The sequence below is a fragment of the Anopheles darlingi genome, chromosome 3 (assembly GCF_943734745.1).
Source record: "Anopheles darlingi chromosome 3, idAnoDarlMG_H_01, whole genome shotgun sequence".
NCBI classification, from domain to species: domain Eukaryota; kingdom Metazoa; phylum Arthropoda; class Insecta; order Diptera; family Culicidae; genus Anopheles; species Anopheles darlingi.
Genome location: NC_064875.1, coordinates 45,920,900 through 45,934,541, shown reverse-complemented (window position 1 = coordinate 45,934,541; position 13,642 = coordinate 45,920,900). Strand labels below are relative to the sequence as shown.

The window sequence follows — 13,642 nt, the reverse complement described above, 5'->3', positions numbered from 1 at the left end:
CCGGGGATGTAGAAAATGGGGAGAGGGGTTGCGTTTTTGTTGTTGTTGTTGTTGTTGTTAGAATTGCACTACTTCATTCCGTCACGGCGGATTATGTATTTGTATCTTGCGTGTGTCGTTGCTGCGGCTGCGGAAGAAAGATTAACACAATTTGACAATCACACACGCACTCATACACACGGACAGACACACACACGATCGTTCGCACGATCTGTCTGATTTTTCACGGAGATGATCGTTCTGCCAACCTTTGCCCCCCACACCCGGTCTGTGTGTGTGTTTATGCCCTTCCTTCCTTAAGCTCATCCTCACTCTCCAGCACGACTCCCGATGTTCTCACTCTATCGCTCTTATCGGTAGTCCCTACAAAACGAAGTCAAAACCAACATGCGTAGCATCTGATCTGATCAGCCATCCAGGAGCCAGCTGCAAGCTGCGGTTTCGTGAGTTGGAAGGAGGATGGTGACACAAGTGGCCAATTCGCAACCCCACCAACAGCAACGCCCTCAGCGCCCAACACACGGTAAACGTTAGCGGCCTACATCCAAAGAATCCAGCTTCCGACAGTTCGGTCTCTCTCGTGGATTGTTGGAGAAGTGTCAACGGCTTATTACGGGGGATTTTTTGGTTCCCAAAAAAAAAAAACGGGGGATCCAACGCTAGCGCAGACACACAAACACACACACGGACATAGAACATCGTTCTCATTCAATCTTAAAATCCGAAATCCTTTCACACACAAGCACACGTACAAAACCGCACGCACAGACCACTACTGTCTCAGGCGCAAATCGATCGATGAGAAGAGTGAGAAGTCGCCATTCATTCACCTGCTCACTAGGGCGCACCAGCAGCAGCATCTCACGCGCGAGCGCACACACTCCCTCGCACGCACGCACGCACGCACGCACGCGCGCTCCCTCACTCACTCACACACGCTTGCACACACGCACGCAATTGCGCTTACGATCCGTCAACCCCGCGTATGCCGTCGCCGCCGTTGCTGCCACCAGCATCGTCGTCACCGTCGCAACCATCGCCGTGTTTTGGGAGATCCCCGAGATGCTCACGGACGGCCCCATTCCGAAGGCAGAAGCACCAGCAGCAATGGGACGAAATGGGCGACGGCGATGCAAAATGGACGTTTTGTCGGTCTGTTGTAAATCGATTTTCGCTCTCCGCGTGGATGTCACTTTGTGCACTAGCAAACCTGGTTACTGTGATTGTGCACGGCAGGAGCAGCGATGCTAGTGGGGATCATTCTAATTTCATTGATTGTCAGGAAGGGGATGCCTGACCCATTGGACATTGCACTTGGACCAGGTCTAGAACTCTAGAACCTCTGCGGTTGCTTGGATTCAGCAACATTTTAGACCACCTAAAAACACCCAAAAACACACACACACACGGACGCACGCACGCTGATTGGGGAATGAAAAGACAGGCTACGGCTACGTGCGTCTTGCGCCCGGGAATGGGGGGTGGCGGGTCGACTACGGGGTGGTCAGCCTCGCGTAACCTAATTTCCTGTCCCCGAAAACCACCAGCCGGATTTTGCACATCATATCACGCACAAAAGTTGCAGAATCGTAGCAGGCGACCGGACGACGGCGATTCCCCGATTCCCGGATCAAGACCACCACGGCACGTCGTTCAATCGACCGTTTTTTCACCTTTTTGGAACTGGAACGAACTGGAACCCCACGGAACCGACTTGTCACACACAATCCGAACAGCGTGCTCGCACGGCCGATGCTGCTGGCACTGCTGCTACACGTCATACATTCTGAGAGCGAACCGTTTCCCCATCCAACAATACCAGCATCAGCATCAGCATCAGCAGCAGCAGCAGCAGCAGCAGCAGCAGGATGTGAGTTGGCTGAGGATGCTCCCAATTTCCAGCTCATCTCACGTAAGGGTGTGTGTTTGTGTGTGTGTATGTGAGTGTGTAAGAGAAGAAACGTGAAGGGAGGAAGAAGCTGTTCGCATCTCTTTTATATTTAATCTTTCATCTCGCTCCGTTGCTTGTCAGTGCCGCTCGTTGGGTGGTGCGCGATTACTATCCTTTCGCGGATGCTGCGACCGCACAAACTCACACACATACTAGCAACCATGCTTTGCGCGTGTGTGTGGAGCATGAGAAAAGATTTTCCTCATCGGGCAGTGAACGAACTCACTGTGGTGAGAAACACCCTGAAATGAGCGTGGTGAGATGAGCGTGTCCTGCCGTGACAGAGAGCAGTGACCGCGTTCATCGGCGTAGCCGATATCCCTTCCCCCTCCCCTTTCTTGAGATGCTGCTGCTCCAACTCAACGTGTGTGTAGCACATGTACACACAGACACACATGCGCACAAGCGGGTGGTGGGCGCGTACATGGACGTGATGTGCACCGCTTACTTCTTAACGACGGTAGACGACGGTTGACAGATTATTCTACCACAAGTCACGCGCACACACACATTCGCATCAACAAACAAACTACACTCTCATACGCGCGCTCGCACACACACACACACACACACACCTACAGTCGCGTGTAGTACTGTGGCCTACTAATACTTGACCGTACGAACGGTGAAATGCTGCCGATGGAGGCGCCTAGTCCATCTCACGTTCGTCTCACGCGTGAGATCAGAGAGAGAGATTACTCGAGGCACCGAGAGCACCAAAAACGGCTACGTATGTGTGCGTGCGTACGTGTGTGTGGTCGTGGATTGTGCGTATCATCCGTTCGCTCCTGTTTGTAGAGGCAAATGCTGCCAACATTTCAGGTTCGGATTTTCCTCAGCTTCTCAGCTCTCTCTCTCCCGTTCTCCCGCTCTCGTTACGAGTGGCATTGGTCTTTCCTATTCGCGGTGCCGATGCTGACACACCATGTAGCGGCCATGGCCACTTTTGCTACAGTGTGCAGGTAGTATAGTGCAGTAAACAAAAAATTCATTCACGAAACTCCCTCACGGTTGACATGATAGTCGACGGGGTGGATGAGTTTCGATAGGGTTCCCGGTCCCGTTCCCGTTCCCGGCACTCCTGGCCTCCTTCCTCCGCTTCAATTCCAGTATCGCGAATCTGGGTGGATGATAATCTTCGTAGGAAAATCGCAGATTCGCAGATGCACGGTTCGAGCAGCAGGGTGCTGGCTGGGTGACAGGACGAAATGAGATTTTCATTCAATTAGAAGGTAGGCTATACCGACAATAGCGGAAGGTCTTACGAGACGATGCTGATATTAGCGCTGAAGAACCTATACCATTCTTCATGTTACGCCGAGTCGAGTGCAAGCTCATTGGCCGTACGTTCAAGTGTTATCACTGCAGCACTGCACAAAGCGCTACATTAATCACATCAGCACCTCCTAGGCTCAGGCTCAAGCTGCTGGCTCTAGCACCACCGACCTCTACCTACCTCTAGTTAACCCCACCCCTGTCCCATCACGAACCTCGTTAGCGTTAGCGAAATAGAATCGCTGAAAAGAGCCAGGACGAAGGACGTCGATGAGGATGAACTGTTCTGACTTCTGCGACCAACTTCATCATCGCAACGATGGTAATTGATATTGTGCAACTTTGTGTGTTTCTTGTTTTTATCGATTCGCGATGCCCTTCTTGCTGGCATCAGCAGCAGCAGCAGCAGCAGACGCTAGGCGATCATAACGCGCCGCGGTTGATGTGAACAACTTTAATTTAATTAGCACAACCCATCCATCTGAACTTGGTGGATAACGCAATCATGTCGGTTCGCGCGAGTATTATTGGTACCATTGGTGTCGTCAGTGAGCGAGACTCAGGCTCCGTCGATTTGTGCTTCGAGCTGCTGAAGGCTAGGCTCGATGCTGAGGTTGACTGAGGCGTAGTACGACTCGGCCACCGGGCCGGTACTGCCAAGCCCATTGTTCAACCGGCAACCGCCGACTTTTGTGGCTGTGGAGCATAAACTTGATTTATGCTGCTCGTTAACTTTGTTGCCTTTCAGTATTGTTTTTTTCTTTGTTTTGTTTCGGGTTTATGCTACTAACTGGCTCTTGAGGCTCAACTTGAGGAGCTGATAATGCGAAGCACGTTATGTGTCGTACAGTACATCAGATTCCCCTTAAGGTGATTCGTGAATCGAAGCAAAATACTATCGATAAGATAGAGGATAAAATATGATATAAGATGTCGATTGGAGCATTTTGTCTCTGCTTATTTATGGTTATCGTGTTCATAACATAGGCAATGCATGGCCCGTGCCGAGTGCTTCCGTTTGATAGCTAATTCGATGGCAACGGTTTCATCTCATCAGCTCTAGTACTCATTAGACATTTTGATGAAATTTGCCAATGCTTAAGCTGCGCTAGAACTCGGGTTTACAGCCTCCCGAAGCCTGAAGAATCCTGGGAATGTTGGCGGAGTAACTGTCAAGCCTGGCAACCTGGTCGGAGTCGTACCCTCTGGACCCCTCTTTACGACCTTCGTGTCCGTGCTTTATGAGGTTAGTTCTAACGATCCAGCGGCTCGATAAACCATGCATGAGTTGCCCCACTCACACTCGACAGCACACTCTGTGGACACATACAACCACACACACACTCGCACCCATGCACACAACTTTGATTGGGATCCCTGGAATCAATGCTCGAAAGTAATAAGCTGGCCTCCTCAGAGAAGAGTCCTTTTCCACCTTGATGATGGCTTGTTCGAGGGAAGAGGTACGATGAATAATGTAAATCAATTCTATCGGCGCTGCATTCGTGGGGTCCGTTGCAACGTGACGAGTGGTACACCTTTACACCTTACTGGCGTGTGGTTCGTGGAGGACTAGCTACGTTCGTTTCGCCCCAAAAACAAATCCAAACAACTGTTCTCACTGTTAACGATACGATAACACTCTATCTACTTGTACTGTACAGTAAGTGTCCAATAATTTACACAAGCATTCCGGCTAAGATACACGAACACACACACGCACACACACGAAGTAAGGCATAATGAGATATGGTTTTGTGAAGTGATTAGTAGCTCGAGACAGGATGGTGGTGATTACAGTTTCACGAGTCCTTATCCCGCTAGGACCATCTAGCTATGTACACACCCGCTCCCACCCACCCAGTTACAGGGAAACCATTATGCTAGTCAAGCGCCTTGAAAAGGAAGAATCACTCCCTTACACCGTTTGGCCCGTTCCAGGCCTTCCTGGATGCAAACCATCCAGCTATCAGACGTTAATTGTAATGTACAATACGTAAACGGATGATTCACAAATCGATAGCAATGTGCAATTTCCCTATCCCCATGAGTACAGTCGTGTTATGCTATGGTACGATGAATGCAGGCCGGACTATCACACACGTTGGCCGTTACCGAGAACGAAGAGTGAGAACGAGCGTGTGTGTGAGTGAGTGAGTGAGTTAGCGAGTGAAGGATTGCGATGTGAAACGTTGTATGTATGTATGCGTGTATGTACGAGAGCACACCTAACGAAAGCACGAAAAACAACCAAATTGTTCTAACAGTAGTCAAGCGTATGAGTTTCAGTTTTTCGGAGCTATCCTCACTTCAAATAAAAAACGCACGCACGACACACGGAGGAGGAAGCCTTTTTCGGGCTGATTCTGATGAATCTGGTGTTTCACTATGACGGTTGAGGCAACCAAATAGCAGCCCTCACCTGGCTCTAGGAATTGTTGTGCACCAGTGTGCGCTAGTTTCTCGCGCGATTGTCACGGATCACGGATTGTCCAATTGTTTGCTGTCACGATTGCACGACTGCACCGGCGACGTTCACATCCGTGCACTTCAATGTGTAACTAGATCAAGTGTCGCATGTTATGTTATGTTGGTTTTATGTAGCTAAAACTTTAAATCAAAATATGAAAAAAAAAACTTCTTGAGCATACATATCCCGAGGGTAAATGTTGATGAAGGATGGTGTTGGTGATCGTCGATCGTTTTTGTTGATGATGATGATGATGATGGTTGAGCGCAATCGAGCGCAATCGAGTAGACAGGTGATACATACAGAGACACACAAACGCGCACATGAAGGTAAGTAGAGAGAGAGAGAGAGAAAGAAAGAAAAAGAGAAATATATTTTTTTATAGATAAACGCAACACACAGACCGAGCAGCGTAGTAATACAGCCATTCAATTCAGATATAACCAAGCGGCAATAGTAGTAGTAGTAGTAGTAGTAGTAGTAGTTGAAGTAGCGAAAAAGAAAAGAAAGAAGAGAGAAAAGGAAAACAAAACCGAATTTAGTAGAAATCGTTGATAACAATTTCGTTCGAGAACTAGATTAAAAATGAAAAGAAACAAAGAATAACCAAACGACAAACCAACGATCGAAAATGCTCAGATCGCTCACGCAATCAGACGACGAGCGTTCTGTTTCGATGCACTTTCGATCGCCCATTACCACGGAAGCCAATGCGCGGCCAAAAAGGCCAATAAGAGAGCGAATAATTTTGTTAACGCTTAACAGGAAGAAACTAACGGTTGATCGCAACGCTTGCAACGCAACAAACAAACATCAAATTCGCAATTAGATAGATCACGAAAATTGGGTAACGGAAGAACCACTAGCGGTAATGAGCAGTCGGTAGCAACAATTGTTGCTAAACCGAAAACTGGTTCGATTAGCACAGCGGACGTTTCGAAGACCGGCAAAAATTCCGATACGCTGGGCGCGGTTCAACTTACGGGTTCAAGGTGTATGCAGGAGTTGAACAGAATGGAGCATGACGATCTATTACTGCAACAGCATTTCATGAATTGGCGGGTATTGCTGCAATCGAGAGGAAGAAGGAGAGTAAGTAAGTTATGCAGTGGTCGAGGCTATGTAGTATTTGCTCACTTTTTGTGATTTGTCCCCGAAATTCAACTAAAATAATACAAAAGGGGTTTTCTTTATCCGGTTGCCGCGGTTTTGCGGAAGCGACTAGCTTATTTTGACATTTCTACCCACAAGTGGAACGTTTACGGTAAAGTCTATTGATAATAGTATACATAGATCATGGATAATTGAAGATGTTGATGGTTTTACAGTGGCATATCACTTACTGCATAATATTATTTGAATTATTAGTACAATTTAAGCCATTGAATATTTTAATCAAGGAAAACTGTCTCAATGGCTATACAATATAGTGAGAGATAACTTTGTATGCGTAACGAGTCAAGTCACTCTCAATCGTTCATGTTTTTCAGCGGTTTAAATTGCACATGCACCAGTCTTCCTATTGAAGAGGCTACAGCTTGGGGCATTTCAAAAACCCAAAATTCCTTCCCAGATTTGAAGCACACAGGGAAACAAGATTGAAAGCATCAAAATCATGTAATCCAATTGAAGAAAGACGCTGCAACTGGACGCCACCCCTAACTAGCACCTAGACACTAGAGAGGTAATCACACCAAATCTCATTAGAAGTCCGGTAACGGCGTCCAGTGTTTCATCTGGTTCCATCTGGTTCCAGGTATAGGAGCCTGTAGTGAGTCCTGTAACAGAACACCGTACGATCGAACCATACCTGACGGATCCTTCAGGCCACAAAAGCCCACACAATTTTGAGTGTGTGTGCCAAGTCGTTGCGCCCGGTGCGGACTGTTTGTAAAGCTCCTGCCTCCCATCGAGACGGAACCGGAACGCAGCTTGCACATTTGAATATGCGATTACTCTAACGAGCTGCAGCTGCCTGCAGCTTATGCACTACCATGCAGGGAGGCATGGTGCCGGAGAAGGTGCTGGTGATGAGCGACTCGACTGATTTTCGGTGTGGCAGCGAATCCCCCGAAATCCACTTCACCCTATTCACGAGCCGCTGGCAAGTGGATTGCATCAGGCGCTTAATGGCCTAGGCCGACGACGACGACGACGACGACTCGCTGACTGACTGGTCGGCTGGTTGGTTGACTGACTGCTGCTGCTGCTGCTGTGCCAATCCACTTTTCATGTCCTCGATGTCCTCGACCCACATTCGTGGCGACTCACAAATCCGAACGCTGGATTGCAGCGAACGGTGAGATCGGTTTCTTTCCTCTTGCCCGACCTTGGGCGTGGGACAAAATGGCTGATGGCTGATGCTACAGTGCCACCTTCGACACCCGTAAGAGGCTCTCTTAGTTAACAGAGGTGTGTGTGTGTGTGTGTGTGTTTGGTTCGGTGGCACAGAAACGTTTGCAGCATGCTGCGAGGAACGTTGCAGTCGTGCCGCCATCGCCATACAAAGAATAGGAACAAAAAGGACACTCCTGACATGGTGCCACCCCGCGACTGGGCTACCACCACCACCAGCAGGGGGGTGGCCTCCATTAAGACTCTTGAGTCGATTGACTCTTGGCTGCATCGGAGTTCCGTCTTTATGTCGTCGTTCGTCGTTCGTCAAATTCCAGTTGCTCCTCATCCCTGCTTCCTGTTTTCATTTCACACCCACACACGGTGAAGGTGTGCCAGGATAATAGTTATTGTGTATGGGCGTGTGTGTGTGTGTGTGCTTGTGTGCTTGTGTGTCTGCTAGTGGCACATGCACCCCTTCGGTCACGCTAGATAGCGCACCGCACAGGGCAGGATAGGGAGTGCAGCTCGAAGCTCGAGCGGAACGATGTCGTGCACCCTGCTGTTCGGGGAAGACCTTTGGGGGCGCGAGCCGCAGGAGCCGGTGGACCGGTTTGGCAAATTGGTTCAACTTTTGCATCTCATTGCGGGAACGGCGCGAACGGAGCGGCGCCGGTAAATGAACGTCAGGCACATTTCCGGTTCATGGCGTCCACACACACACACGCACACACAGACATGCAGACACATGATACGGTCGGTCAGTCAAGTGGGGCAAATTGACCCTTCTTGCGAAAACACGCTGCTGCTGCTGCTGGTGCTGGTGCTGGCCTGGAAGTGGGGAGTGTTCATATATTGAGTTTGGCTTGAACACTCTCGAAGCTTAGGGACCTTTGGGAAGGGGGAAGCGCCCATCAACTGAGGGGAGGCAGCCGGTGCAACGTGTGTGACAGCGATGGTGAATGATTAATTAATAACCAGCGCTAGCGAACGTACCGGAGGAACACGATGAAGTCGGCCAGTCGGTAGGTCGATTGGTTTGCATTCATCAAAATGTTCAGCCACACCCTCTAGCACCTTTTGGTCGGAGTGGAAGCAGTAAGGCGTGTGTTTGTTTGTGTGTGCATTTGTAGTAGCGACTTGCTTGCTCAATCAATTAACGATCAACATGTGATCAAAAGGACTGCTTAGCCATTGATATGGTTACTTTGTCGAGAGCATTGTCAAGAGAGAGAGAGACAGAGAGGGAGAGAGAGCTTCATCCGAAGTAAGGCTGACACATTTAGAATTCTAACTGTAGAGTAACTTTAATTAGCTAATTAAATGCCGGTACGCCCAGCATTAAGATAATTGATGTTTGTTTCATTAAATGGTATTGCATTTAATCGTAGCTTATATCATAGCTTATTGTATATTTGCGGCGAGAGGCGTTTATCTGGTGTGTCAAGAGTAACCAGATAGCTGCCACTAGGGCTGATGATAAATTGTCGTCATAATAATCCTGGATCTTTCAACGAAAGCAGTTGTGTTGTCCTTCATTGTTATCACAAAACAGCAGTACACGGCCCATAATCGGATTTATCAGAAAGCGGGGATAAATTAAAACCACAAAACACATACTTAGGCTAATAGTAACCGACATTGGCGTTTTGCTATCAGCTTTCCAAACCTTCCCTTTTAAATGTAGTGTATGATTTGTACGACAATCCGGTTCATTATTTTAGTGCATCACTATGGATAAGCTTGATGAACCAAATGAATAGATGGGGGAAAAAACCACAACGTGATCGATCATGATATCGATGTTTTAGGAATTGAAACACAGATCACTCAAAGCATCGAAGTAATCATCATCAATAACATCAATAGAGGGATGTATTTTATAGTTTGGTACGAGATATGTTAGTGCAGATCACATCCATAAAACGAAGGGAAGTTTCAGGTAACATACTAGTCGTTTGTGCTTTCTGGAAGGGAATATTATCAACCTTTATATAATATAAGATACTTAGTATAATAGTGGAAAAGGTTACATCGACTTCAATTAGTTGGTCCTTCTGCAATGATCTGTTAGTGATACAATTTCTCGGCCACTCCACTCCATCATCTACCCCTCCCCCAAAACAAGTGATCTCCATTTCATTCGTCCCTTCTGCTCTTCCCTCTCCGGGGGTGGAACGCATCCCAACCCCACGCGGATCGAATCGAACGCACGGTCGAACGCGAATGGCGTAAATGGACTCCGGGATATCGTTATCCTATCCGACTAATCGCTGTGCATTATCGTTATCACTGTATACCTCGCCATCGTAACTTTCAGTGTAAATCCATGACAACCCCTGGGCCATTTACTCCTTCCCTCTCTCTCTCTCTCCCATCCCCCCTGCGGATTGATTCCGAACGCGCCATTAGGCGGACACTCACGCGTGCACACTATAGTCGGCCGAGGTGGCCGAGGTACTCACCGTAACTGTTACTGCCCCAGTTACCGAATTGGAATCAAGCAGGAATCGGCACCGGCACCGACAGATGGAATGGGTTGAGGTGGGGGAACTGGTAGTAGAAACACACACACACACACACACACGCACACGCCGATGTTGTCGCGGCGTGCAATTCGATGCTAGGCTTATTGGATTATCGTCGTGTGTAGCACTGTGACTGTGACGTTGGGATTTGGATTTGGATTTGGAGTTGTGCGGCAGAAGAAGCGGGGAGCGGCCCGGTCCCGGCCTAACCTTTCCCAGCACTGCCCACTGGACCACTGGTCCACTTTTCTGGTCGTCTTCTTGTTCCCGGGGGTGGGGGTCCCGGGGTGTGGTTCGAATGTGATTTTCCCGTTTTATTTGTGCTACACTTAATCTCGCTCACCTTTCCCACACTACACGCTACTCCTCGAATTCCTTTAACAGTTTACACGCAGCACATACACACACACGCAGCACACATACACATAAACGCAGCACACGTACCTAAATACACACATACACACTCACAGGCTTGTAAGTAACACCACGGGCAGGCTTCTGCTGCAGCTGCACTAGGGAGTTGCTGGGATGAAATGGCAGAGAGAGAGAGAGTGAGAGAGAGAGAGAAGAAACGGATTCACGTTTAAACACACACACAACTCCTTGGTGGGGTAGAAAATTTGGAACCGGAACATGGCACACGCTATGCTGCAGTTATGCTTTCCTTTTTTTCTTTCGGGGGGACACAATTCGCGGGACGCTCCTCGCAATTATCGCAACTTCCTGCCCCACCTGTTTGCTACCATTAGCAGGCGTTGACGTTGCCCTTTGCGTTTCTTCCGTTCGTTCACTCGCTTGGGCAGCAGGCCATGCCCTGGGTCCACTATTACTACACCCAAAACACACCTCACTGTCTCACTCACTTCCTTCTTCTCACTACCATCACTTACTGGCCACAGGCACGCGTGTAATTTATTACAATTGTCAATTAGGGACGAAAATATTATGTAATTTTCGCATTCGCTCCTCCCCGAAAAACCGGACCCAGGCGCAGCCTTGCTTCCTTCCTTCCTGCCTTCCTTCTTTCCTTGCTTCCTTCACCTCTACAACGACGACGACGACGACGACGACGTCACGCTGCGCCCATACTGAACCCCCCCTTTATGCCTCAATATACCGCACAGCATCATCAGCACCTTTCACGCAAAACACTTCCTTTCCTTCGACTGTATGAAGAGCGCAGCTTCTGGTGGGGCGAGCTTTGGAGCTCGTTCTCTCGGTTTCTCTCTCTCGTTTGCTCTCTGTTCTCGCTGTTATCACACGCCAAAGTCGTCCTTTTTGGACCGGGATGGTGGATGCTGCTCACAAGGATGTGCGTTTTTCTCTCTCACTCTCTCGCAAGGAGTGCTATCCGTTTTGATCGCTCTCTCGCTGGTAGCTCTCTCTTTCGCTCTCGTTCTCTCGATGATAAAAGCACTCCTTTTCACTCTGGCACACCACAAACGCCCCATGACGCCCATCCCGAGATCGTTTACAGCATCATCATCATCATCATCATCATCATCATCATCGGCAGCAGTAGCACGTTCACACGTTCATTGCTGTGCTTCCGGTGGCAGTGTATGGGCGACGGTTGGACCGGATCCAGCATTTTTCTCTGCATCCGATCCGATCGCCCCTTCCTCCCCAAAACCCCGTTCACCAAAACACGATGTACGGGGTGGCCCCGAGGATGGGAATGTGTGATGGACCCCCAAAAAAATGGAGCGGAAATAAGGAAACCAACGAAATCCCCTACAGGAAGCGCGAGCGAAAGAGAGAGAGAGAGAGAGAGAGGGAGAGAGAGAGAGAGAGAGAGAGAGAGAGAAAGAGAGAGAGAGCTGAACAAATGAGCAAAAAGCATGTGAAGAGAGCAAAGGATAGCGAGCACTGGGCAAAGGATTGGTGGCCACCGCCCCAACCCGCAGTGTTGGCAACAGCTGGGATCACTCCTGGGGTGGTGGGGTGTGATTCGATTCACGGGATCTCACGGAACCACCACCACCATCTTCTATCCGCCTTCCACCACTATACACTCCCCTGTATCCGGGCGGAACCGGAAACTCTCGCTTGCTTGGATACCGTTCCGTGTTCCAGAGAGTGCGTGTGTGTGTGTGTCTGTATGCGTTACATGATTTTCACCGGGCAATAATGGCCAATCGAAGGACAACAGCACACCGTACGCTGCACACAACCCGAGGGAGTCCGAGGACCTTACTCGCCACTGCTAGCTATCATCACAAATCCCCAGAGTGTTGTCACACCTAAAACACATACACACACACACGCGTGGGCGTAGATAGACACAGAATCACGCACCACACCTTACGCGCGTTGGCGGAAAACCTGCACTGCACTGCAACGCACCAACAACCACGACCGCGACCACTAACGGACGACCACTACGACGATGACCCACGAAGTGTCACGTCACGTCACGCAACCCAACGCAAACCCTGCTTCCTGCTTCCTTCCTTTACTCGTGCGCAAACCAATCGATCAGGTCGTCGCAGATCGCAGATCAAACCGGTCGGTGCGTAGAGATCGAACCACGGCCCCGGGTCAGAAGTAGACGACGTACCCCGAGAGGAGTCGAGAGAGAAGGGGCAGATCGACAGCGACGTCCGTCCACGGCGAGAGTATAAATAGTTTTATTTATTTAGTTTGGCAGCGCCAACGCCAAACCACCAGCAGCTACCAGCAGCGGTCGGCCGAGCTGTTTGGTCGTCTAGTCGCTAGCTCTGGCGTAATCGTCTTCACAACCTCATCGTCGTCGTCGTCGTCGTCATCGTCGTCGTCGTCATCGGCAATCGTCATCATCGTTGTCATCGTCGTCGTCGTCGTCGGGATCCGCGATTCAAATCGTGTTCACTCTCGCATTGGGATTCATTCCGCTCTCTCTCTCTCTACTCTCAGCTGTGTAGTATCGGGGACGACTCGAGATCCATAAACCTTTATCAAGCTTCCCGCTGTCGCTGTCGTTGCTGCTGCTGCTACTGCTCGTCCTTTTGTGATGAGGATCTCTCTCCCAGTGGCCGAGGGAGAGAGAGAGAGGGTCACTCTCTCTCTCTCTTGGTTAGAGATAACGCATGTGCGCGTCTGCCA

General features: G+C 49.4%; 1 protein-coding gene across 2 annotated transcripts in view; it reads right to left on the bottom strand.

Moving 5' to 3' along the window:
* The window catches only part of LOC125954667 (protein still life, isoform SIF type 1-like), a 17,059-nt gene extending 3,801 nt beyond the window's left edge, over positions 1–13,258 (bottom strand). Inside the window, exons 1-4 of one of the 2 annotated variants that reach the window (XM_049685146.1) lie at positions 13,119–13,258; positions 10,496–11,081; positions 6,680–6,764; positions 5,649–5,836 (exon numbers count right to left, since the gene is read on the bottom strand). The gene's annotated coding sequence lies outside the window, so the exon portion shown is untranslated. Of the gene's footprint in view, positions 122–5,648; positions 5,837–6,679; positions 6,765–10,495; positions 11,082–13,118 lie in introns of those variants that run through there. The other variant, XM_049685148.1, reaches the window with a different exon arrangement.
* Between the last annotated feature and the right edge of the window lie 384 nt (positions 13,259–13,642).